Source organism: Macaca nemestrina, chromosome 9, assembly GCF_043159975.1.
Source record: "Macaca nemestrina isolate mMacNem1 chromosome 9, mMacNem.hap1, whole genome shotgun sequence".
Lineage (NCBI taxonomy): Eukaryota > Metazoa > Chordata > Mammalia > Primates > Cercopithecidae > Macaca > Macaca nemestrina.
The window spans coordinates 57,052,523-57,076,399 of NC_092133.1; the positions used below are offsets into that span (position 1 = coordinate 57,052,523).

General features: G+C 40.7%; 1 protein-coding gene across 17 annotated transcripts in view; it reads right to left on the reverse strand.

The window, feature by feature from the left end:
* The window catches only part of LOC105466175 (Rho related BTB domain containing 1), a 144,969-nt gene that overhangs the window by 82,787 nt on the left and 38,305 nt on the right, over positions 1-23,877 (reverse strand). For 7 of the 17 annotated variants that reach the window (XM_024788038.2, XM_011715168.2, XM_024788042.2 and 4 more), the window contains exons 1-2: positions 4,064-4,330; positions 1,883-1,933 (exon numbers count right to left, since the gene is read on the reverse strand). The gene's annotated coding sequence lies outside the window, so the exon portion shown is untranslated. Of the gene's footprint in view, positions 1-1,882; positions 1,934-2,824; positions 2,940-4,063; positions 4,334-4,742; positions 4,859-23,877 lie in introns of those variants that run through there. The other 10 variants (XM_011715164.2, XM_024788039.2, XM_011715162.2 and 7 more) reach the window with 6 other exon arrangements.

Here is a 23,877-nt window from a genome sequence, read left to right on the forward strand (position 1 = left end):
AATGTTATATGATTCAAAGTATAATTTTAGTGCTTAAAATTATAGGTTTATGGTTACTATATTGATATTTTTGTTATATACCATTATCACAACTAACCCTGTTGATGAGGTGTTGGCCTATAATGGGATCTTCCCAATAATAATAGTGCTGTTATAGAATGTGACCTATTTTGTAATGATCCACTACACAACAACTTTTACAGGACAGAGGTGTTATAGGACAGCTTATAACATCCCTTTAAATGCTTAAAAAATATCTTCACTAATTAAGATTTTAGAGCTATTAGCTTGAGTGGGGGTTATCAGTACATTAAAAAAGATGATATCCTAAGGTTTGCTTTCATAATTTGTTTCCCATTTCATTTTTTAGTACCCCTTTATATAAAACTAGCTAAGAAGGATTACAAATTACTTTATGAAAAGAAAGAGGGGAGAAAGGAACTAGGGGAACAGAAGAGAGAGAAGCCTGTCAATTCAGGCAAAACCTGAAAAAGGTCTGCTTAATATTTGGTTGTTATCAGGACTTTGGTTAGGATTTATCTATTACGTATCCGAATCCATCTACGTGGTGCCTTTCAGACAAACTGAGGTTCCAGGAAAAATCCAGTACTTTTAAACATCATGCCAAATTATTATGCTTTCTCAAAGATGCCATGCAGATTCAAATAGCTCACAATTTTAGGTTACTATGCTTGTGAAGCAATAACATCTTTGAGTTTGAGATATTGCAATTTAGCGGTTCTGGATGACTACATAATCTCTCCCTGTTGGGTTGAAATTCTACATTCTACCCTTTCCCAAACTCTCACCGATTAATCATCTACCCAGACAAAAAAAATGTGCTTGGAAATTTTTTTTCATGCATATATGCAATTGCAAAGTAATTCCACAGAGTGGAAAATGCTGAACTTCTCATAAATGTACCACTGATCCCCAATTCAGCCTTCTGGCAAGTATAATCTTGATTTATTCTCTATTGTTTCATACCTGAATGTTTAACATCTTGCCTTTTAAATCTTCCGTAAAATCTTCAAGGCCAGAGACCCCACAATAAAAACTCTCTTATATCTTTGACAGCGTCATGCCAGAAAGTACACATGAATACTTACAATTTCACGAATTTACTTAAGAGAATAGAATTGATTATTTTGCAACAGCTGGGCCATTGTTATTATATGTGCTAGCAATTACCAAGTTATCTTAAACAAGTCACTTAACCTTCTTTGTCTTCAGTTTCCCTAGTGGAAAACAATTTTTCAACTAGAGAGTTTAGGTCTTAGGGTAAGACAAAAACTTTAAAAAAAAAATCCTATTTGTGCCATTTAATAGAAGTAAGAATTGAACATATTATTTAATGTCTATAAACTTCCAACTCCTCACCTGTAGTTTGGAACTCAAGGTAGTGGTTTCACCTCCCCGAGATATTTTTTTTTCTTTTTGAAGCAGAATAAGACTATTAATATAAAGAATGCAGCACATTACCTGAACCGTGATTCATGCTCAATAAGTCAATTATTATTATATCAAGTTTCTTCCACCCCAGAGTGCTAAGATTAGCATAGAAGTAAACCCTCAATTATCAAGCACCCAGATCCCCAGTATTCTCAAGCGTGGGCACCATTCTGATGCCTAAAGTGAAAAATAAAACGTCGTATGAAGGACAAACTGGTTTGAGGCCCATATTTGTACCATGGTACTCACAGAGTAAGCAATAATTTTAATAATCATTGAACTCATGACATTCATAACTGAGTCCATAAAAAGGTCAAAGACAAAATTTTTAAAAGACAAATGATTAAGAAACCTGTTCTGAAATGCATGCTCAAAATTAGATACAGAATGTTACCAATCTATAGTCATGGGTTTGCACAAAGACACTGACCTGGCTTGCTGGAAGTGAAGAACAGAACACTCGGCTCACAGCTGGACTTACCTACATAAAAGAGAGAAATACTTTATAAATTCTACTGCCTGCCAGGAGTACATGGGGAGCCACTAAAATTTTCAACATACGTTGTTTTCTTTTTTTTCCCCCGAGAAAGGGAAGAATCTGCTTTACTTTTGCTAAGTGCCAGTGTTAATGTGGCATTTCTTAGGGTCAAATACATCCTGAAATAGCTAGGTTAACATTTTGCAGGATTTGTGAAAATACATTTTTGAGCACTTGGGACCATACCAAAAAAAAAAAAAAAAAAAAAAAAAAAAAACCCAAAAAACATTTGGCCGCAAACCGATAGATAACAATGAAAATCTTAGAGGCATTTTACAATACAGAAGTCATAGATGTGGTCATCCTATTCAAAATAGCATTTTTAGACAACATAATCATAATTAAAAGACCAAACAATTTTGTTTTTTCCCGTTGTATTTGTATAACTTATCATTTGTATTATTGAGCCAATAACATCAAACTGTTACATGTGTTTCTGTTTCCACCTGTGTGATCACACAGCTTGCGTTATGCACTTAAAAAATCTTACACTATCTTCAAACTCTGGGAAAGCCATAATGGGCAAAATTAGTATATTGACTATGATATTCTTGCTTCCTAATGATTTTCCAAAGCCTTCTGTACTAGGATCAACTGGTTAAAGCTTTTTCCCATTAGTATGTCCAAATATGATCCAGGAATCTCAGAGGAAACCATGTTTAATATAATAATTTACTGCCCACTCCACCTGTGGAGCAGAATGCAGACATTATTTATACTGCAAAGAGCTTGTGTTTATTTTCTAGCAACCAGTGACTCTCTTAGGCATCTACAAGGTTACTGGAAATGAAACATAGTTCCGAATTTCTAAATAGCGTTTGTAAACAAACTTACCAGAGTATGTTTAAAAAGGTCTAAGGCTTGCTAAGACCAAACAAACACAGCCTATTGACTATTTACTATCTGCTGCTCGTCAGAGGACTTATACAAAGATGCAACCACCGATAACGGTATTTTATTTTTTCGGTTTAGAGTATGTTAGTGTAGAACGTACACCACAGCCTCGGTTGGGGGTGGGGGAGCCCCAAACCAGTGAAATCTCAAGCTGAGCGTTTGGCTGGAGTTCAACAAGGCTCAGTGAACAGCACAGGATGGGGAAGTTCAAAGTCAGGGCGACTCTTTTGGTCTTAACTTCCTAGATTTTCCTAGATCTGGGTGCCTCTGTGTATATATTAACCTTCACGCATTTTTGCCCCCAGCAAATGTGTACAGTCAGCTCCAAAGGCACAGCTTGTGTGCTAACGTGCAAAGCCAAGTCAAAACCCTGTGCTTGGCGCTCCCTTCTAACTTTTTGGCTTGTCCAAGTCTAAATATTGACATTGCTCCTCAGTTGAGATGTTTGATACTGCTGGGGATGGAAACGGTGCAGCTAACAGTAGGATCTAATGATATATTTGTACATAGTTGTGCCTGCCTTCCACTTCCTTTCGGGGGGCAGAGGGCTGGATTCTCTTGCCTGCACATCTCCCCTTGGTTGTTTTCCCCAAAGCCGAGCACACACAGACAAGGTAAGGTGTTCTGCAAGCCCCTCATGGCAGCTTCTCCTGTTGTCACAGCAACTCACAACAGACTCCATAGACAGGGGGTTGCGGGGGAGGGGAGGGGAACGCCAAACTGTGGGCTGGCCAGTCAACTCTCAAGAGGGTGCAAGCGCCAAAGGGGCTAGCTTATTCCCCTGTTCGGGTCCTCCGGTACCCGCCCTGCCTTCCCCACACTGGCCTTCGAAGGGGAAGCGCCTTCTCGTCGGCGCGGCACCACCCCCTCCCTGGCGCAGCCAGCCTGATAAGGGTGCCTGTTGTACATTTTCTCAGCTCCAAGTTAGGGGTGCGGCTGTGCGGGCGCTCCTAGAAATCTCTTGTGCTCGCCTCTGATGGGAGGGTTCCTGGCCTCTCGGAGAGGCGAGGGCGGCCCCCCTAGCGGCTCGGTCCCACAACTCTCTCTCGGGGCGCTGCTGGCCGCGTGGCACGGCCCGGGGCCCGCACTTGCCACCCGCTGGGGCCGGGGCGGTGGGGGCTCCGCAGCGGCTGCTCGGAGAAGTTTCATAGCATAGAGCACTCACGACACAGAACCTACCCTGAAGCCGAGCGAGACGCGAGCTCTCTCCGCCTTCAAGGGCCGGGGGGAGCGGGGGGGCCCCCGCCACTCAGCAGCAGCCACGGCTGCGCGCGGTCGCGGGTGTGCGGGGCCCCTGCGCGCGGCGCGCAGCCCGCCGCCCAACTTTGCACAAAGGCAGCATGGCACTGCCTCGCCCTGCCGCCTCGCCCGGCGCCGCGGCCGCTCTTCCCAGTCCCGGGCGAGAGGGGCTCGCCCCTTTCCACCCGCAGCCCTCCCCTTCGCCTGCCCCCACCCCGCTCCCAGGCGGGGCAGCCGGGCGGAACGGAGCACCCGGCACCTCGCTCCGCCGCCGTGGCGGCCGCCGCTCGCACTGTGACGTTAGCAGCCTTCGCGGCTATTTATATCCACACGATTGGATTTCATTCATGAAACCGGGGCCTGGTGTGTCTGTGCTCTGGGACACGGGTGGCAAAGGTGCCTTGGCTCTACGCAGACCCGACGGGCCCGGGCACGGAGGCGGATCGCCCGGGACAAACCGACACAGAGCATGGGAGACCCCCGCCCTTTCCCCGCGCTGCCAGGAGGGGGGAGTCTGGGCCATCTGTGTCCCCGTACCCCATCCCCAATATCCCATCCACTCCCGTGCCTTTGCTGGCCCTTTGTCCCAGGCTTTGGAAAAGTAAGTTGGGCCACTAACCGGCTGGGCAGCATGGCTTTCTTCCCCCTAGGAGCTGACCGGCCGCGGACTCCGAGGGAGGACATTGGCTTTTGTTTCAAAACCGAGCCCAGCTGCTGACTAAGGGCTGCGTTAGCCCAGCCTCCTCCTCCCTGGGCGGCTGCACGTGTTGGCTGGCTCTTCCATTCTGGGTTACCTTCCTCTGCGACTTGGCCGGAGGGGTCCCCGCAGGGGGCGTAGGGACGCACCGCTGACCCCGACCCGGGTACAGAGGTGATTTACAACCTCCTGCAAACGGCTGAGTGAGGAGGTGAAATTGACTGTGGCCTTCCACAGACAGCCCATGCCTCCCCACAGAAACTGCTCTCTCCCCCAGGCTGACGGTGAGTTCTGAGGACAGAACCAGGGGTAGTTTTCATGCATTCACTTAAATGCTTATAGAATGACAAGATGCCAGGTGTCTTGCCAAGCTCTAAAGAGGTGACATGAAAGCAACCAACTGGGTTCCTGCCCTCAGGGAGCTTTCAGTCAGCCTGCTAAAATTAGTATGCCTAACAAAACCCATCACTCCCAGCCTGCAAAGAGACCACTGGGGAATGAAGACACGACTGTGTTCAGCTACCCAGAGGAATGAATATATTAATTTAATATAGCTTTATTGAGTAGGCTGTATGCAGAGAGCGGGGGATACAAAGATGGAAACAATGTCATTCTTGGCCTCAGCAGTTCTCAGGTAATGTGTTCCTGAGATACTGAAGGCCTGGGAAAAAGAGAGTCCATCCTATTATAAGGGCTACTTCTTTGGCTTATCCCTCCAAAAACAGGATGCGTGAAAAAATTCTGAAAGCAAACACACTTCTCTGTCCCTCAGTTTCTTCCAGGAAACCGTCTTCAGTTTCCTGATGAATTACCCTACGGCCAAGATTCCCAGGTGAATTCCAGTCCAGTGGATATTTCTGTTCTTCCTTGCTTGCTTATATTCTCTTGAAGTCAAAGGCTTGCCTGGTGCTCTCTGAATCCCCCAGAGACCCCAGAAAATAGTGGAATCCAATGTTTTTACGAGGAAAGGTATCACCGGTAACCTCCTTTGTTTAAGCCATTCCCATGGCAGTATATTTGAAAATGGAGTTACCAAGGTCCTAGTCTTTGATACCAGAGAGGGTAGTGAAAAGTCAAGCACAGGTGTCTACTCCAAGAACACATCCAAGAGGTGGGTGATCATTTACTTGGCATAAAACTGACTTCCCATCCTGGCGCGGTGGCTCACGCCTGTAATCCCAGCGCTTTGGGAGGCTGAGGCGGGCGAATCACAAGGTCAGGAGTTCGAGACCAGCCTGGCCAATGTGGTGAAACCCCGTCTCTATTAAAAATACAAAAATTAGCTGGGCGTGGTGGCACACGCCTGTAGTCTCAGCTACTTAGGAGACTGAGGCAGAAGAATCGCTTGAACCTGGGAGGCAGAGGTTGCAGTGAGCCGAGATTGCGCCACTGCACGCCAGCCTGGGTGACAGAGCAAGACTTAGTCTCAGAAAAAAAAAAAACAAAAAAAAACTGACTTCCCTTAGTATTTTGCAAAATGACTCTATCTTACAAAGGCTTAATCAAAATACATTCTTTTTCAGGTACAAATTTCTTGGGAAAAGTTAATTAACCCTGTTCACTCCTAGCAATCAGTCCTCTTCATTGCAAGCCATTTCTCTTCAAACTGCCCTGGCAGCTAAAAAATAGGGTAGAAACTCAAAAGAAATGTGAATCAACGTGTACTGCGGCCCCCATATGTGGCGGGCACAGGGCTGGGTGGCTTAAAACACATTTTCTCATGTAATCCCCACAACAACTGACAAGGCAGATGCTATTATTATCCTAATTATTTTACAGACGAGGTAACAGGCATGGAGAAGTTAAGTTTTCCGATGTCTTGACAGTTGCATTTGCACCTGGGGTGGTCTGTGCCAAAGTCTTATTTTATCACTGACCTGCTTTTTAACAGCCTGCTTTTCCTCAGTTTCTTCCATTTTCTCAGTTCTAAACTAAAAAGAGTTCAGTGTCATACTTCTCTTACATAATAGGCAGGCGCCTATACCAGAAAGACACACAAAGACCCCACCTGGCAGGGTACCCTTCAGCTCTTGACCTCCACCCCCAGGGCACACCAAGGCTCACAGGCTTCCAAAAGATGTTTCTTCTAAAGGGGATAAAGAAAGTCAGCCATCTTGGAATTACCTAGTTGAGTGCCTAAATCTGAGGGAAACTGGAAGCACTTTCAAGAAAATAAGTTGGTATCAACAGTAATTCAGATACAGCAGAGTAAGTCATTGTTCTAGGAAGTCTTTCCAAACAAGGGCAGTGATCAGAGAAAGACGTTGCCACATGGTACTATGCAGCCCCAAACTTCACGTATAAAACCTCAGACTGGAAAAGCTGAAGAAAATGCAGCAAGTAGTACAGACTGTATTTTGCCAATAGGAGAAGAGAGAAAGGGAATCATAGCAAATAACGCCTCTAATCACTGCCATGAGTGTATCCCTGCTCTTGTTATTTCCATGAAACGATCAATTTTTGTATACTAAAATCATTGCTTGCTGATAGAATCAGTACCATTCCCTTTAAGTAAACATAAAAAATGGTACCTAAGTGGAATTAAAGCAACATCGTGTATTTAAACACTTTCATGTTTCTATTGCACAAAGGTGACTTAAAAACTTTAGATTAGCTTTTATGGCAGCCATTTTATCAAAGTCATAGGATTAAAAAAAATCCCACAGGCCGGGAGCGGTAGCTCAAGCCTGTAATCCCAGCACTTTGGGAGGCTGGGACGGGCGGATCACGAGGTCAGGAGATTGAGACCATCCTGGCTAACATGGTGAAACACCGTCTCTACTAAAAAATACAAAAAACTAGCCGGGCGTGGTGGCGGGCGCCTGTAGTCCCAGCTACTGGGGAGGCTGAGGCAGGAGAATGGTGTAAACCCGAAAGGCAGAGCTTGCAGTGAGCCGAGATCCGGCCACTGCACTCCAGCCTGGGCGACAGAGCGAGACTCCGTCTCAAGAAAAAAAAAAGAAAAAAAATCCCACAATCTAGACATAGAATTGTTCCACCATCACAAAAGAATCCTCTCATACTACCTCTTTATATTTGCACCCCCAACCATAAATCTGTTGTCCATCTCTAGAGCTCTTTTATTATTGTGAGATTGTTATATTAATGGGAACGTTAAGTATGTAATGTTTTGAGATTTACTTTTTTTTTCCTAAGCATAATGCTCTTGAGTTTCATCCACGGTGTTGAACATATCAGTAGTTCATTCCTTATTATTGCTGAATAAATTTTTATTGCATGGATGTACCAGAGTTTGTTTATCCATTCACCCACTGAAGGATATTTGAGTAGTTCCCAGTATTTTGCTATTAATATTATGAAAAACACTTCCATAAACATTTGTGTATAGGTTTTGTGTGAGCATAAGTTTTTATTTCTGCGGGATGAATACTGAATAATGCAATCGCTAGGTCGCATGCTAAATAACAAACTGCTGAACCATTTTCCAAAATGGCTGCACCGTTCAGATTTCCACCAGTAATGTATGAGAGATCTCCACATCCTCAGTAACATTTGTATTGTCATCATTTTTTAAAAAGTTTCACTTGTTATAATAGTTGTGCAGAGACAACTCATTGTAAGTTTTAATTTGCATTCCCCCAATGAATAATAATGTTGAATATATTTTCATTGGCCTTTTTTGCCATTCTTATCTCCTCTTCGCTGAAATATCTGCTCAAGTCTTTTGCCTATTTTATAATTGGATTGTCTGTCTTTTTGCTGTTGAGTTTTTAAGAGTTTTAAAAAATACATTCTGGGGTGGTAGAATTTTCAAATTGCAAATTAAGTACTACCATCCCAAGGGAACTCTATTTTCAACTCAAATGTATTGTTCAACATTTCTATTGCCATCAATTTTATCAAGAACATTCTTAGGTAAGAGAAGTACTTACATAAAACTCCTATAGAAAGGGTCTTTTCAGGATTATTTTATAAGACTGCATTTCAATGGTTGGTAAGACACAGGGAGACCTTAGCCACATGTAGCCGAAGCTGAGCCTTGTGACAGGTGCAGATGCCTCCTGGGACCAAAGCAGCTAGACACAGCAGTGGCTTTGTTCAATCAGAGCTAACCTAAGAAGAGAGATTCATGCTGTCCATCTCTCTGCTCTGGATGCAGCATGTGATGCTGTCATTGGCTATTTACAAGAAATTATCCTGGATGATGAGTTCCAGGTGTTACAGAGAAATTTTGGGGACTAGTACTAATAGGGGTTTGAAGCACAAAAGAGAATAAGCTCATGTATGGCCCCATTTTAAAGAATAAGTGTTTGGTAGAAAGGTATATTGAGAAACAATTGTTGGAGTAGATTTTTGCAGTTAAGCCAGTGGCTTTAATAACACCCGACAACTTTTTGGCACCCTGAAGAGGAAGACATATTTATGTCTGCTCTGCTGGTGACATATTTATGCTGCTAGTGCTTATGGATTTTCTGACTTTTAAGGAAATGCTTCTGGACTACGGAGGAGAATAAGAAGGCTGGGCACCGGCCTTTAGCAGTGGTTTAGTGGCAACTGCCTTGTACAAATCATTTTACATGTTAGCTTCTAGCAGTGAGGTCGATCTGGACAGCACGGGCCTAATAGGCTGTCGGGCTCCAGCTAGTGAGGACAAACAGAAAAGACTGACTGTTCTGAGGCTCTTCATTGATGCTAAGTATTGACGGGTCATAAGGAAAACGACTTGACCTCCTGGGACCTGTTTCTCCTAAAATACCTTATTGCGTTCAGTCACTCTGGTATTCCTGCTAAAGTATATACTTCTCCAAGGTGCTTCTGAGTCAGACTAGTCTCCAACAAGATGATGTCCAGCCTTCCATCTAGGGTCCCTTCCCCAGCTTTCATGTCATGGATATGTCAACATCATGGCATAACCTACCATCACTAACCCTTTCTATCCCAAATACCACAGGCTGTCTTTGAACGAATCTGTGTGTTCATACTTTTTGCATATGTGCATAGTTTTGCATGGTTTGGGGTAAAAGTGAAAAACCCTTCAGTCTGAGTGGCCCAGCTCTGCAGGATTTTGACTACTTGGGAATTATTTCAGGTATTACTCAGACCAACTCTTCAGATCTCTAAAGCTCCTATTGTCTTCCCACTGTTGTGGGGGAAGTCAGAGCAAGTTTTGGTTGCGGGAATCAACTAAAAAGTGATGTCTTTTCCCTACAAGCTATAGGTGGACATTAACTCTTAGGTTTGTAGTCCAGTTATGACAGTTGATATTGACGTGGTTTCCAGGAGAAGCTTCCTTTTTTTTTTTTTTTTTTTTTAAAAAAAGCATAATTTTGGAAACAGATTTATAGATGAATACTCAGGTTAACCTAATGGATCTATTCTTGACATTTCCTACCATTACCTGTTTAAAGACAGAAGCATTAGATACTGTGCATTTTTCATTGTTAGTTCTATGAAGACAAAGTGTCTTTTCCACTGCAGTTTCTATTTTACTGGGCACCAATGAAATGCAGGCTATGTACTGAAAATAGACCAAAAGGTATCCTTTTCTTATAGCATGTTAAATTATTTGTGTGGGTTTGCCTAAAGTCCTTTCTGTGTGGATTCATTCATCAGGTTTTCTGTTGGGGTAGGGTGATTTTGGTAAAAGTGTGATTTTGCAAATTCTGCAACTCTAACTACAGTCTTTCTGTCAAAATTTATCCTATCAAGATGCTGTTCCACTGGTCTAACTTAACATGCATAAGAGGAGGTAGCAAACAGTTTTTATGGTCATCTGTCTGACTTTGTTTAGGCATGGCTTAGCAGATTGAAAAACGTGTATGTCACAACTCCAGAAAAGAAAAAGACAACAGTTTAATGTATAATGTGTATCTTTGACTTTTTAATAAGCAAAACTATGATTTTGTACTGGAAAAAATCTACATTTGAGAAAGAAATGTATTTCATGAACTACATTCTTAATATTACAAAAGGTGCTAATGCTAGATTTCAACTTTACCTAATTAAAAATAAATTACATTTATGTGTCATAGCATGTTTAAGGCTATCTTGCCTGACCACCTGTTTCATATAACTGTTTCTTTTTATGAAACAAGTTTAAAAAACCAAAAATGAAACACAGATTAAAGGGATCAGAGGGTAGCACAAAGAGAAAGAAAACGGAATTGTATTTTGGCCATCTCACTAACTGGGATATAATTCTGTGCTATTTCCTTAACCCACTGCACCGCAAAGTTCCATATATCAAGTGGGGACAAGAATAATAACTTTCCAAAAAGTCGTTAAGAGGGCTAAATGAAATAATGTTTGTGGAAAATGTTTTGTAAGATGTAAAGCTCTACACCTACTCATAAGTGTAAAAATGGGCTTATTATGAGGCCCCTTAAACAATGCTGTGCAGCATAGGGTATCATTTGATTTGGGAGTGCCAAAAGTTAATAATATAGCAACTGTATCATTCCCCTAACTCCTCCCTCCCCAAATGCTGACTGTAAGTATTATACATAAAAGCTTCCACCAAATTGTATGAGGTAGAAAGTTTAGTATTTGAGGTTTGAATATTTTGCTCTGCCATTGACTTGCAACTGCTGTGTGTTCTCCCATCTGTACAAGTTAGCTAACTACATGCAGAAACAAGGAAAATAAGTGGACTACAGATACATACACAAACACCCTATTTCAGACAAATAATTTCCCCTATGTTCATATTACATTTTCCTGCCTACCAAGCATCTGTAATATACATGTCATTTAATCTTTATGACAACCTCAAGAATTATTCCAAATGGGGGAGACGGGGAAAAGACATTTCCCAGAGGATAAGTGACTGGCTCTCTGTTAGCAGAGGGGGACCCAGAATTCTGACCAATACAAAATTCTAACCCTGATCTTCTGACTATGTGGATGTAAAGCTTTTGAAGTAATTTAGTGTGTAGTACACTAACTTGTATACAGATACCACTTCAAAAGGAATACAAGTGCTTTAGAAACACCAGTGTCCTGGAAGGAGACCTACCCATCAGTTCCTGGAAAGAAGCTGAATTGTGAGGCTTTCCTGAATTGGCACCATTCCTCCTTTCATAATGGTTCCTAATCTAAAAGCAAAGATGACCTCACTTCTTACGCTGGACTCAATAATATTCTTGTCTCTGCACACAATTTCAGAGTCTCCTTAGCTCTGTAAATATTTATGCCTACTTTAATATTTCATATGACCAAAATTTATCATTTGGTAAACTCCCCCTTTATGGTCAAGTAGCTAACAGTATCACATGTGGGTGACCTAAGCCATTAAACACTTAAGGATCAGCATCGAAGGTGCACAATCACTTAGCTTGTAAACATAAGCCGATGACTCCAGGGATCAGGGGCTAAGGCTCACATCCTGTCACGGTATCAATCTTAGAGGAGCTTGAAGATTTGGTGAGAGGCATGGAAGCTTCGTTGCTTCTCCATCCCCGTGGTGCTTTGAATGGCACTTTGGGCAGGAAAGTGCATAGTCAATGGTTGTTAATAATGGTAAATGATTTGGGAGGCCGAGGCAGGCAGATTGCCTGAGGTCAGGAGTTCGAGACCAGCCTAGTCAACATGGTGAAACCCCGTCTCTACTAAAAATACAAAAAATTAGCTGGGCCTGGTGGTAGGTGCCTGTAATCCCAGTTACTCAGGAGGCTGAGGCAGGAGAATCGCTTGAACCCAGGAGGCGGAGGTTGCAGTGAGCTGAGATCATGTCACTGCACTCCAGCCTGGGCAACAGAGGGAGACTCTGTCACCACCCCCGCCCCCCAAAAAAGAATGGTAAATGATAAAACTTTTATAAGACACCTTAGTTATAATTTCTTCTAATCACTCATATATAAAGGCTATCTGTATGATTTATGACAAAGCTGGAATTTTAAAGCTGGAATTTTAAAACTGTCTTTTATAGTGTTATCTGTTCTACTGTGATCACTGTCAACACTGATCACCCATGAAAAGGCACTTTGAGATCATAAAAAATGTTTCACAAAGATTACAGTGTCATAAACAAGTATGGGACTAGTGTGCATGATAAATTAAACACCAAGATCACCACCTGTCTTTTTAAGCTGTAATAATACTAATTAGCACTTAGTAAGTACCCACTATGTGTTGGGGGTGGAGCCAAGTGCTTTTACACTCACTTTCATTAACTCCTCACAAGGACTTAATGAAGAAGGCACCACTATTATCCCCATTTTACAGATGAGGAAGCCGAGGATCAAAAAGAGCAAGTCACTTGCCACAGGTCAAATACTTAGAAAGTTATTATTCATCTTAAAGTGGGTACTACTGACAGAGAAAGATTCTACCTTCATATAATTAGCATTTTATATTTACCCTTCCTTATTCATTCAAAGTACTGCTGATTACAATGCATGACATTACCCTGTGTACTTGAAAGACTAATGGGCTACAGCTCATCTTAAATTCTGATATCAAACTCAGGTAAACTACCTTAGTATTTTATATATCCAAAGTTTCATGTAGATTAAAGGTTGAGTAGAGTTGAAGAGAACTGATCTCTATGAGGTGACAACTTCAGGAGTCTCGGGGTCCTTGACAAGCAGCTGATACTTGTGGATCAGGTGTCGATGAGTGATATGCCCTCATACGCACGAATTCAAAGAAAACACAATTTGTAGAAAAATACAAAATGCAATCTTTAGTTCACTTCTTGCTATTTCCTTAACAAATTAAACTATTGCTCCACTTCCTGATGAAACAAGCAGGATACTACAGTGATTGTATCTTGTGCCAGCAAGGTCGGGTTGATGAGATAAAATGGGAGAGTCATGCGGAAAAACACACAGCCCATTTCAACAGATGGAGTTATTATAACATTTGATTTAAATATATGGACAACGTGGGTAAGGCTAGTCTCCTTGTGAGTGTATCGTTTATTCTCAACTATTCAGTAGAAAATAAAGATTTCTCTATGTTTAAATATCCATATCTATCCAGTGGGGGAATAAGCCATACACACAAGACCCCATTAGTTCTAAAGTGAGGCTCCTTCCTTCTTAATTCTTGGCCAGTCCCATATCTTTGCTGAAGGCCCTGCTTCTCTCATGTCTTTCTCTGAAGTTACATGGCACCTGAAGAAACAGTGGCATTTGTGTGGGATGAATACCAAATGAGACACTCCTAGGAAATAAAAAGTAGTACCTAAACGACTTTTGTCTTAACAGTTTTCAATACCTCAATCCAAACAATTCCTCTTTTTAATAACAGAGGTGATATGCCATGTACTGTGAAGATAAGGAGTTCTGCTTTCTATAGAAAGAAATCTATCACACCTGTTGCTCTTATAAGCATTATTGTTTATACTGTAATTACAGTGTACAGTATACTGTTATTACAGTGATAACAGTATAGTCTAGAGTAATAACAGTATCTTGTTTATACTGTAATATTTCTGGGCTTGATGTTTCTTCTCAATAAAACAGTTGAGGTGGCTAATGATGAAAAAAAAGCATATATATCCTGAACAATAGTTTATAAATAGAAACACAGAGACATGAAAAACCCTTTGAAATTCACTATCAGTTTATACTCTTTCCCCTTACACATTAATGAGGGACTGAGATATTGAGAGATAGTAAAATGCCCTGTTAAAAGAAACATTAAGTTATATCCAGTATAATTTTAAGCTTTAAATTTATTTTAACTCTATTCTATGTTATTGTGGTTTAATCAATTAAAGTGGTAAACTTGGCTAATTATAACCATTACCTTTTTTAAAAGTGTGTGTGTGTGTGTGTGTGTGTGTGTAGTTTTATTTATTATTTATTTATTTGGCTCTACAAATACAATGAACATTAGCCTGGTGAGAATCCAGACCATTGGTTTGAAAGTAGAAAACGCCTCAAGCCTGGCAGCTATCAGCTCCTTTGGGAGAATTTCCTTGGGCAAGTCAAGTCACTTCTCTGAGTCCAGTTTCCTCCTCTGTAAAATGAAAGTGCTCTGAGTGGAGTAAAAGAGTTTATGGCAGACCAGAGTACCAGGGTTATTACACTCCTCATGTTGAAATTATTATAAAAATACAGAAGACATAGCAGTCTCAAAAAGGCTTTACACTTTTAATTTGGAAATATTTAAAAACATGTTCAATGAGCACTGAATGAATTCTTTCTATGTTCTTCTTATTAAATTAAACTGACAGTTTCATTATTTACTCACTGATGGCTATCATTTGCGTTGGGTTTAGGGTTGCCAGATAAAATAGAGGACACCCAGTTACATTCAAATATCCCATGCAATATTTGGGACATACTTGTACCAAGAGATTTTTCAGTTTGTTTAAAATTCAAACGTCAGTGGTGTCGTGTATTCTTATTTGTTAAAGCTGGAAATCTACTTGAAAAAAGGGATGAGAGAGAGGAGAAAAATTAGATGGAAGGAAAGGTGACAAAATCATTTTTGAAATTATCCTAATAGTGAATTTAATAAACAAAAGGAGATAAGTTGGTCAAGTAGTATTCCCAAAGTGTGTGCCGTTGTACCAGCCCTGAGTGAAACTATTAAAAAAATGGAAATAGTCTTTTAGTTTTTAACATAAATGGTCAAGTTTCGGAAATAGTTCACATTTCATCCCCTTCTTTTTTTTTTTTTTTTTTTTTTGAAACAGTCTCACTCTGCCGCCCAGGCTGGAGTGCAGTGGCGCAATATTGGCTCACTGCAAGCTCCACCTCCCGGGTTCACGCCATTCTCCTGCCTCTGCCTCCCGAGTAGCTGGGACTACAGGCGCCCGCCACCATGCCCGGCTAATTTTTTGTGTTTTTTTAGTAAGGACAGGGTTTCACCATGTTAGCCAGGATGGTCTTGATCTCCTGACCTCGTGGTCCGCCCGCCTCAGCTACCCAAAGTGCTGGGATTACAGGAGTGAGCCACCGCGCCCGGCCTGTCGTCTTCTTAAAGAAAATTATAATTTTTAACAAGAGTTCTCAGGGCATTTATATGTGAAAGTAAATTATGCATTTATAAGACGGAAATAGTTGAGCTGCCCATACTTATTTGACAAGGGGAACCTCTTCCTTTCCTTTTCTTTTTTTCGATGTAGTCTCGTTCTGTTGCCCAGGCTGGAGTGCAGTGGCGCCATCTCTGCTCACAGCAACCTCTGCTTCCTGGGTTCGAGCGATTCTCCTGCCTCAGCCTCCTGAGTAGCTGGGATTATAGGCGTGTGCCACCACTCCCGGATAATTTTTGTATTTTTAGTAGGGACGGGGTTTCACCATGTTGGCCAGGCTGATCTTGAACTCCTGACCTCGTGATCCACCTGCCTCGGCGTCCCAAAGTGCTGTGATTACAGGCGTGAGCCACCACACCCGGCCAACAAGAGAACCTTCTTTATGGTTTTAAAATACTGCAAATCAATTCACATGTTAACAGAACACTTTGTGAACACTTCGTAACACTTTGTGAACATCATAGTAAATAACAAAAAAACGCTGTACAGACATGGATCAATCATGCACAGGAACATAACAAGAATGCTTCCTTCTGATTGAGCAGGGTAATTATTCAAGGAGTATCTGTCCTGAGCTATCCCAAACCACAGAGAGTTGCCAGCTATCAATACGCAGCACAAATACTTCCATTTAAATTGCCAGACTACTGTGTACCAGCAACGCTGATTAGAAAACAGAGCAATTAGGGTAGCAGAGAGGCAGCTGACTCAGTGTTAAGAAAGCTTTCCCTTAGTCTAAATTTGTAGTCTACAATGTGTCAGTTACAGATACTCAAAAAGGTTCAGAGTTTGAATGAAAGGGAAACAGGAACCCATATGTGCACCAAACTTGTTTACAGCTTGAAAAAAGAACATATCGAGACCATCCTGGCTAACCCGGTGAAACCCCGTCTCTACTAAAAAATACAAAAAACTAGCCAGGCGAGGTGGCGGGCGCCTGTAGTCCCAGCTACTCGGGAGGCTGAGGCAGGAGAATGGCGTGAACCCGGGAGGCGGAGCTTGCAGTGAGCTGAGATCCGGCCACTGCCCCCCAGCCTGGGAAACAGAGCCAGACTCCGTCTCAAAAAAAAAAAAAAAAAAAAAAAAAAGAAAAAAAAAATAGATAATCACTATCTCGAACACTAAGGATGTACTATCCTGATCGATGAAGTATTTTTCATTTAAACATTTTGTTACATTTATAACAATTTTTGGTCATTAATTTTCTTACTAAACACATTGAACTACTATCATGTGGTATTCTGCAAAAGTATTACAGTGGGCCTCATTTGTTAATAGTCTGGTAATATAGTCATGCATCCCTTAACAACAGGGATAGATTCTGAGAAACATGTCCTTAGGCAATTTCATCATTGTGCAAACATCATACAGTGTGCTTACAGAAACCTAGATAGCATAGTCTACTACACACCTAGGCTATAGGGTAGAGCCCATTGTTTCTAGGCTACAAACCTATACAACATGTGACTGGATTGAATCCTGTAGGCAACTGCAACACAATGATCGGTATTTGTGTATTTAAACATAGACAAGGTACAGTAAAAATATGAATAAAAGGTTAAAAAAATGGTACACCCGTATAGGGCACTTACTAGGAATGGAACATGCAGGACTGGAAGTTGTTCTGGGTGAGTCAGTGAGTAAATAGTGGGTGAATGAGAAGGCCTAGGACATCACTATACATTCCTGTAGACTTTATAAACACTGTACTCTTAGGCTACACTATATTTATAAGATAATATTTTTCTTTCTTCATTAATATATTAATCTTAGGTTACTATAACTTTTTTATTTTGCAAACGTAATTTTTTAAAAAACTCTTGGCTATTTTATAATAACATTTGGCTTAAAATACAAATACATCGTAGAGCTGTACAAAAATATCTTCTTTATATCCTTATTTTATAACCTGTTTCCATTTTTTTGGTGTTTTATTTTCATTTTGTTATTTTTTAGACTTTTTTTTTTTTTTTTGAGACGGAGTCTCGCTCTGTTGCCCAGGCTGGAGTGCAGTGGCCGGATCTCAGCTCACTGCAAGCTCCGCCTCCCGGGTTCACGCCATTCTCCGGCCTCAGCCTCCCCAGTAGCTGGGACTACAGGCGCCCGCCACCTCGCCCGGCTAGTTTTTTGTATTTCTTAGTAGAGACGGGGTTTCACCGTGTTATCCAGGATGGTCTCGATCTCCTGACCTCGTGATCCGCCCGTCTCGGCCTCCCAAAGTGCTGGGATTACAGGCTTGAGCCACCGCGCCCGGCCTAGACTTTTTTTTGTGAAAATCTAGAACACAAACACACACATTAGCCTAGGCTTACACACGGTCAGGATCATCAGTATCACTGTCTTTCACCTCCACATTTTGTCCCACTGGAAAATGTGACTATAAAACAGAGTAATTAGGGTAGCAGAGAGGCAGCTGACTCAGTATTAGAAAGCATTCCCTTAGTCTACATTTGTGGTCTACAATGTGTCAGTTACAGATACTCAGAAGGGTCCAGAGTTTGAATGCAAGGGAAACAGGAACCCATATGTGCATCAAACTTGTTTACAGCTTGAAAAAAGAACATTATCACTCTCTTGAACACTAAGAATGTGCTATTATGGTTGATGAAGTATTTTTCATTTAAACATTTTGTTATATTTAGAACAATTTTGTCTTCTGGGGCAATAACATACATGGAGCTGTCCTCTCCTATGATAACAATGCCTTCTTCTGGAATACCTCCTAAAAGACCAGCCTAAGGCTGTTTGACAGTTAACTTAAAATATGTATAAACAGGAGCACACTCTAAAGTAATGACAAAAAGTATAGTAACACATAAACCAGTAATAGAGTCCCTTGTTATCATTACCAAATACTATGTGCTGTACATAATTGTATTAATATGTTCTATACTTTTATATGACTGTCAGCATCATACATTTGTTTACAGCAGCAGCATCATAGAATGTGAGTAATGCGTAGTGTTCAGATGGCTGTAATGTGACTAGGCAATAAGAATTTTTCAGCTCCATTATAATATTATGGGACGGCTGTTGTATGTGATACGTCATTATGTGGTGCAGGACTGTAGTCTTCTGAGGGACTTAAACGGTTCCCAAATTGGTGCAGTGGTGCAACCACCACTAAGCCTTTGAGTCAACACAAATTCCCCTCTTCTCCCACCCTTGAAACCAACCAAACTGAATCAAATGCTAAAATGATATTGAAAGTGCTAAAAGGCAGATCCAAGTGAGTACGTAGAGGTAAAAGAAAAAAAAAGGTTTTTGGATAACCTGGAAATTTGATAACCTGGAAATTTGATAACATGCTTCTGAATAACTGAAAGATTCATAATTGCTTGTCCAATGGTAATGATATTTATTGAATGCTCACTCCATAGATGACACACTGTTTGGTGCTTTTCCTGCTGTATCTCATTTACCATTCCCACTGTACAGACAGGAAAGCTGAGGGATGGTGAGGTTAAGTCATTTGTGCAATACCACATCCCTAGCAAGGGGAGTTCAAGGATTAAAACTGGGAGTCTAAATGAAACTCAAATTCACAACCATAGTACAGTATTACTGAAAAGTGGAATGACTTACTGTGAGCAGACACCACTTGTGAGTGCCTGCCGGAACAGACACAGACCCCACAGTTAATCTCATTAATAAGTCAGTAATTGGGTCCTCGGGACATGTAGTGAAAAGACTCCGTACACAAAACACCCAGTGCCAAACTAAAGCAGGCAGAAAAGTCAAGCACCTCTAAAGGAAAGAAATCATAAGGAACTTGAATTGAACCCATTTTTATATGCATAAGGTTGAAGCCTGAAACAATTTAGTTTTGAGCACAGCATGTTATAAAGAACACTAATGGGATTCTAAATTTTCTGAAAATATGTCCAATATAAAAATGTTAAACTCTCATTTCTTTAGAAACCCAAACTTCTGAGCCAGCCTTCTTGCAAAAGGAACTCAACAGATTTTTAGTTTTTAAGAGGTTTGGGACCTTAATATTGTACAGGTGAGAGAAGTTAAAATTTTTCTTTTTTATTTGAAGAGTAGGAATACATGGATCTATAGAGCAAAACTTGGAATTGAAACACTCTATAGATATGGATTTTCAAAATATTTTTTTTTCAGGAAAATCTCACAAAATATCAACCACCAACCACATCTTCAACACAGAAGACAGAGTAGAAGCTTTTTGGGTTTATGTTGTTGTTTTGTTTGTTTGTTCAAAAAGGGGTCTCACTCTGTCGCCCACGCTGGAGTACAGAGGCACAATCACGGTTCACTGCCTTGACTGCCTGGGATGAGGTGATCCTCCTACCTCAGTCTCCTGAGTAGCTGGGACTACCGGCGTGCACCACCATGCCCAGTAAATTTTTGTATTTTTAGTAGCGAAGAGGTTTCGCCACGTTGTGCAGGCTGGTCTCTAACTCCCCGGCGTAAGTGATCCTCCTGCCTAGGACTCCCAAAGTGCTGTGATTACAGGTGTGAGGCACCGTGCCTGGCCCAGGATAGGATATTTAAATAAAAAGACTTCATTTTGTAATTAATATAGTGGCATCTTCATTTTGGTAAACTGTTACTTTGGTGGCCTCCAATTAGCCCTGCCTCCCAGTATATACAAAGGATAGTACATCAGGACTAAGTGGTCGGGAATGCAAAGTTGCCTCAACATTCAAAAATCAGTCATAAATCACCACATTAGTAAAACGGAAAACCATATGTTCATTTCAACAGATACAAATAAGCAACTGGTAAAATGTAACACCCGTCTGTGATTAAAAAATACAAAACAAACTCTTATCTGAAGGTTTAAAGCAAGGGAAAGGCATGACCACATACTTGCTGTTTAGACTGAAAGGTTCGTTATAAAACAGTCACAGTTCTTGCCCTTGAAAAAGGGTCCTACAGTATGGCACTCTCTGGGAAGAGTTTCTAGGGATGTGGGAGAAAGCAAAATCCAGATACCTAACTCCACCATTTGAGGAACAACGCCAAATATTGATTGCCAAGTGAGCAATAGATTTACTCCAGATCACTTTAAAAGCTACGTGGACAAGAAAGGACTCAGACACACAGTCCATTAAAAATGTGATTGCTCTACACATCACAGGCAGCAGTGCTAATGGATATTGCTCACATGTCTCCGAGCCTGGCTGCTATTGGCTGAAACAAAAATGAAACAAACAAACAAACAAGTAGCTGAACTTCTCAGTCCTATAGTGAGGGCTCTGGCAATAAAAATAACAGGCAGGAGTCAGAAAACCTGAGTGCATTTTGTCTCTGCCACTTTCCAGTTATGTGCACGTTGGAAAGACACTTTATCTCTCTGGGCCTGTTTCTGCAACTAAAAAATAACTAGATGGGACTTGGAATGAATCAGAACTGGCAGTCAATCCTGGTTCTCTTCTTTACTAAGTGATCTGTGCCTCAGTTTCTTCCTTTGTATAATGGGAAGGAAACCTCGAAGTGTTTCTTTGAAGATTAAAGACAATTATGTAAATGGAGCACTTAACATATTCACTGCACATATTAAACACACAATAAAGGCAGATGTATTAATGTTAAGATTGAGCTATTAAGCTCTAAAATGCCATAATAATAAACAGTAGGCTGGAAATACTAATTTGTTCTGACATGGAGATTGGTAGGTGTTGTAGAAAGCTTTGAAATTCTGTGTATCCTGCCTATCATCACAGGTGGTACTGTAAGAAGCTTTATAATTTTAGCAGAGAGGAAAACAGAAGGGTAGACATTCTTGTATGATTTAATCTTGGTAATGTACCAATGATTTCATTACCATGTGCAAAAAACTATGATGACATTTCTTATACTCTGGTAAGTACTAAGTGAAAAATCTAATTAAATGATGCTTCCATAGAATTTCCATAGAATGTAATTAATGTGACAACCAGAACCCCCTATTGATTATGCTGGTGAATTTAATCAAATAGTATGTTTACGTAAGTAATACAACTGTCTGACGTCTAGTCAGACATGTGGTTCTTGCCAGTTGTAAATAAACTACTCACACGAACAAAATATGCCCTTAGAGAACTAGAAATTTAATAATCTGTATTTGTAACATAACATATTGTACCAAATAAATGACTGTTTTATCTGAAAGTCATATTCATAGTATCTGTATGAGAGTTTGAACTATTTGGTTGCATGGAATATTAATACTGGAAATATTCATGAGTGGGGTTTAAGTTATATTCCTCTTGGATCATGTCCCCACCATACATACATCTGATGCTTTCTTTTTATGGACGATCATAATCCAAGTCGTAAAGAACTTGAAATAATTACAATTAGATTTCATTTTCTGTGGCCTCTTGGGCTACCCTGGCAGCTACCCCTACTGGCCTGCACCATGGATGTCAGTGGGTGCTGCCTCTTGGCAGCTACCCCATTGCTTACCACTGCTAATATCCATGAGCTTGTTATTACTACTTCAGGAAGATGTTTTGTCACCATCATGTCCACAGGGCTGACAGCAGGATTGTGGTCATTGTCAAACTCTTCCCTTCTAAAGCTCTTCTTTATCTTTTAATTGACTTGGGGTTCATGGGGGTGGAGGGTGCTAAGTATGGGGATTCACCAACTCTATCTGTCCTGTACTCAGAGAGTCAACTGTGCTTTACCCAGCCCCTTTTCCTTCTAGCCCTTCAGCCAACCAAAGGAAAGGGGTGTGGGGCTGTCATTCTCAAAGGACCCTGGGGCTTCCCAGGTGACTTCAGCTGGTCTTCTGTTGATGCTCAAGAGGCACTGTGGCAATGCCATGCACATTACACTCAAAACAGAGCTCACATCAATGTCCTTGTGAACACATAGGAAACCTTATAGTCAGTAAGAACATACTATGAGACACAGTGTGCCTAGAGTTGGACATACTTGGATTAGAACCCTGGCTTCACTGCTTACTAGCGGTACAATTCTGGATGTATTATGTGACCTTGCAGAAGCTCTGCTTTCTCCTCTCTAAAAGGGGGCAAATAATACCGGTGCATTAAGTATAATGCCTCTCACACAATAATAGCACCATTGTGAATATTTTACATCAACATATAAGTAGGCTGCCTTGTACAATAAAATGAATACAATGATGTAGTAAATACAGCCTCATAAGAATGTCACATGGATCTAGATTCAGGTGAAAGCTTGTCTGAGAACCAGCTTAGCAATTTTCAAATTATGTGACCTTGAGAAACTCCCCCAACCTCTCAGATTCTTAGAGACATCTGAAATGGACTTAACCATACCCACCTAGGATCATCGTGAAGTTCAAATGTATTGCTGTATATATGAAAGTGCTTTTACAAGCTATACATTCTAAGGAAGATAAGTTATTTTTCTATGAATATGTTATTGCAATGTTACTAATGCAGTGGTCATTTATAAATTTTTTTTTTTTTTTTTTTTTTTTTTTTTAAGACACAGTTTCCCTCTGTCACCCAGGCTGGAGTGCAATGGGGTGATTGTGGCTCACTGCAACCTCTGCCTCCTGAGTTCAAATGATTCTCCTGCTCCAGCCTCCTGAGTAGCTGGGATTATAGGCATGCACCACCACGCCTGGATAATTTTTGTATTTTTAGTAGATATGGGGTTTCACCATCTTGGCCAGGCTGGTCTCAAACTCCTGACCTTAATTGATCCGCCTCCCTCGGCCTTCTAAAGTGTTGGGATTACAGGTGTGAGCCATCGCGCCTGGCATATATATATATATAAAATATATAATATATATATAAAATATATAATATATATATAAAATATATAATATATAATATATATAAAATATATAATATATATAATATATATAAAATATATAATATATATAAAATATATAATATATATAAAATATATAATATATATATACACATTTTTCTTGTACCTGAGATCCAATGATAGGACCATTGTAAGTAGAGATTTTCATAATGAGCCACAAATTAGAAAATATCTACTCATTATAAAGTTTATATGCAGTTAGCAGTCTGTAATTCTTTGTTGGAACTAAAATTAAAATAATCTGGTTGTCTGTGACCACCAATATAACTCTTCACAACAGAAAAAGAGATACTTACCTACAATAGATAATATATCAAAATATGCCCA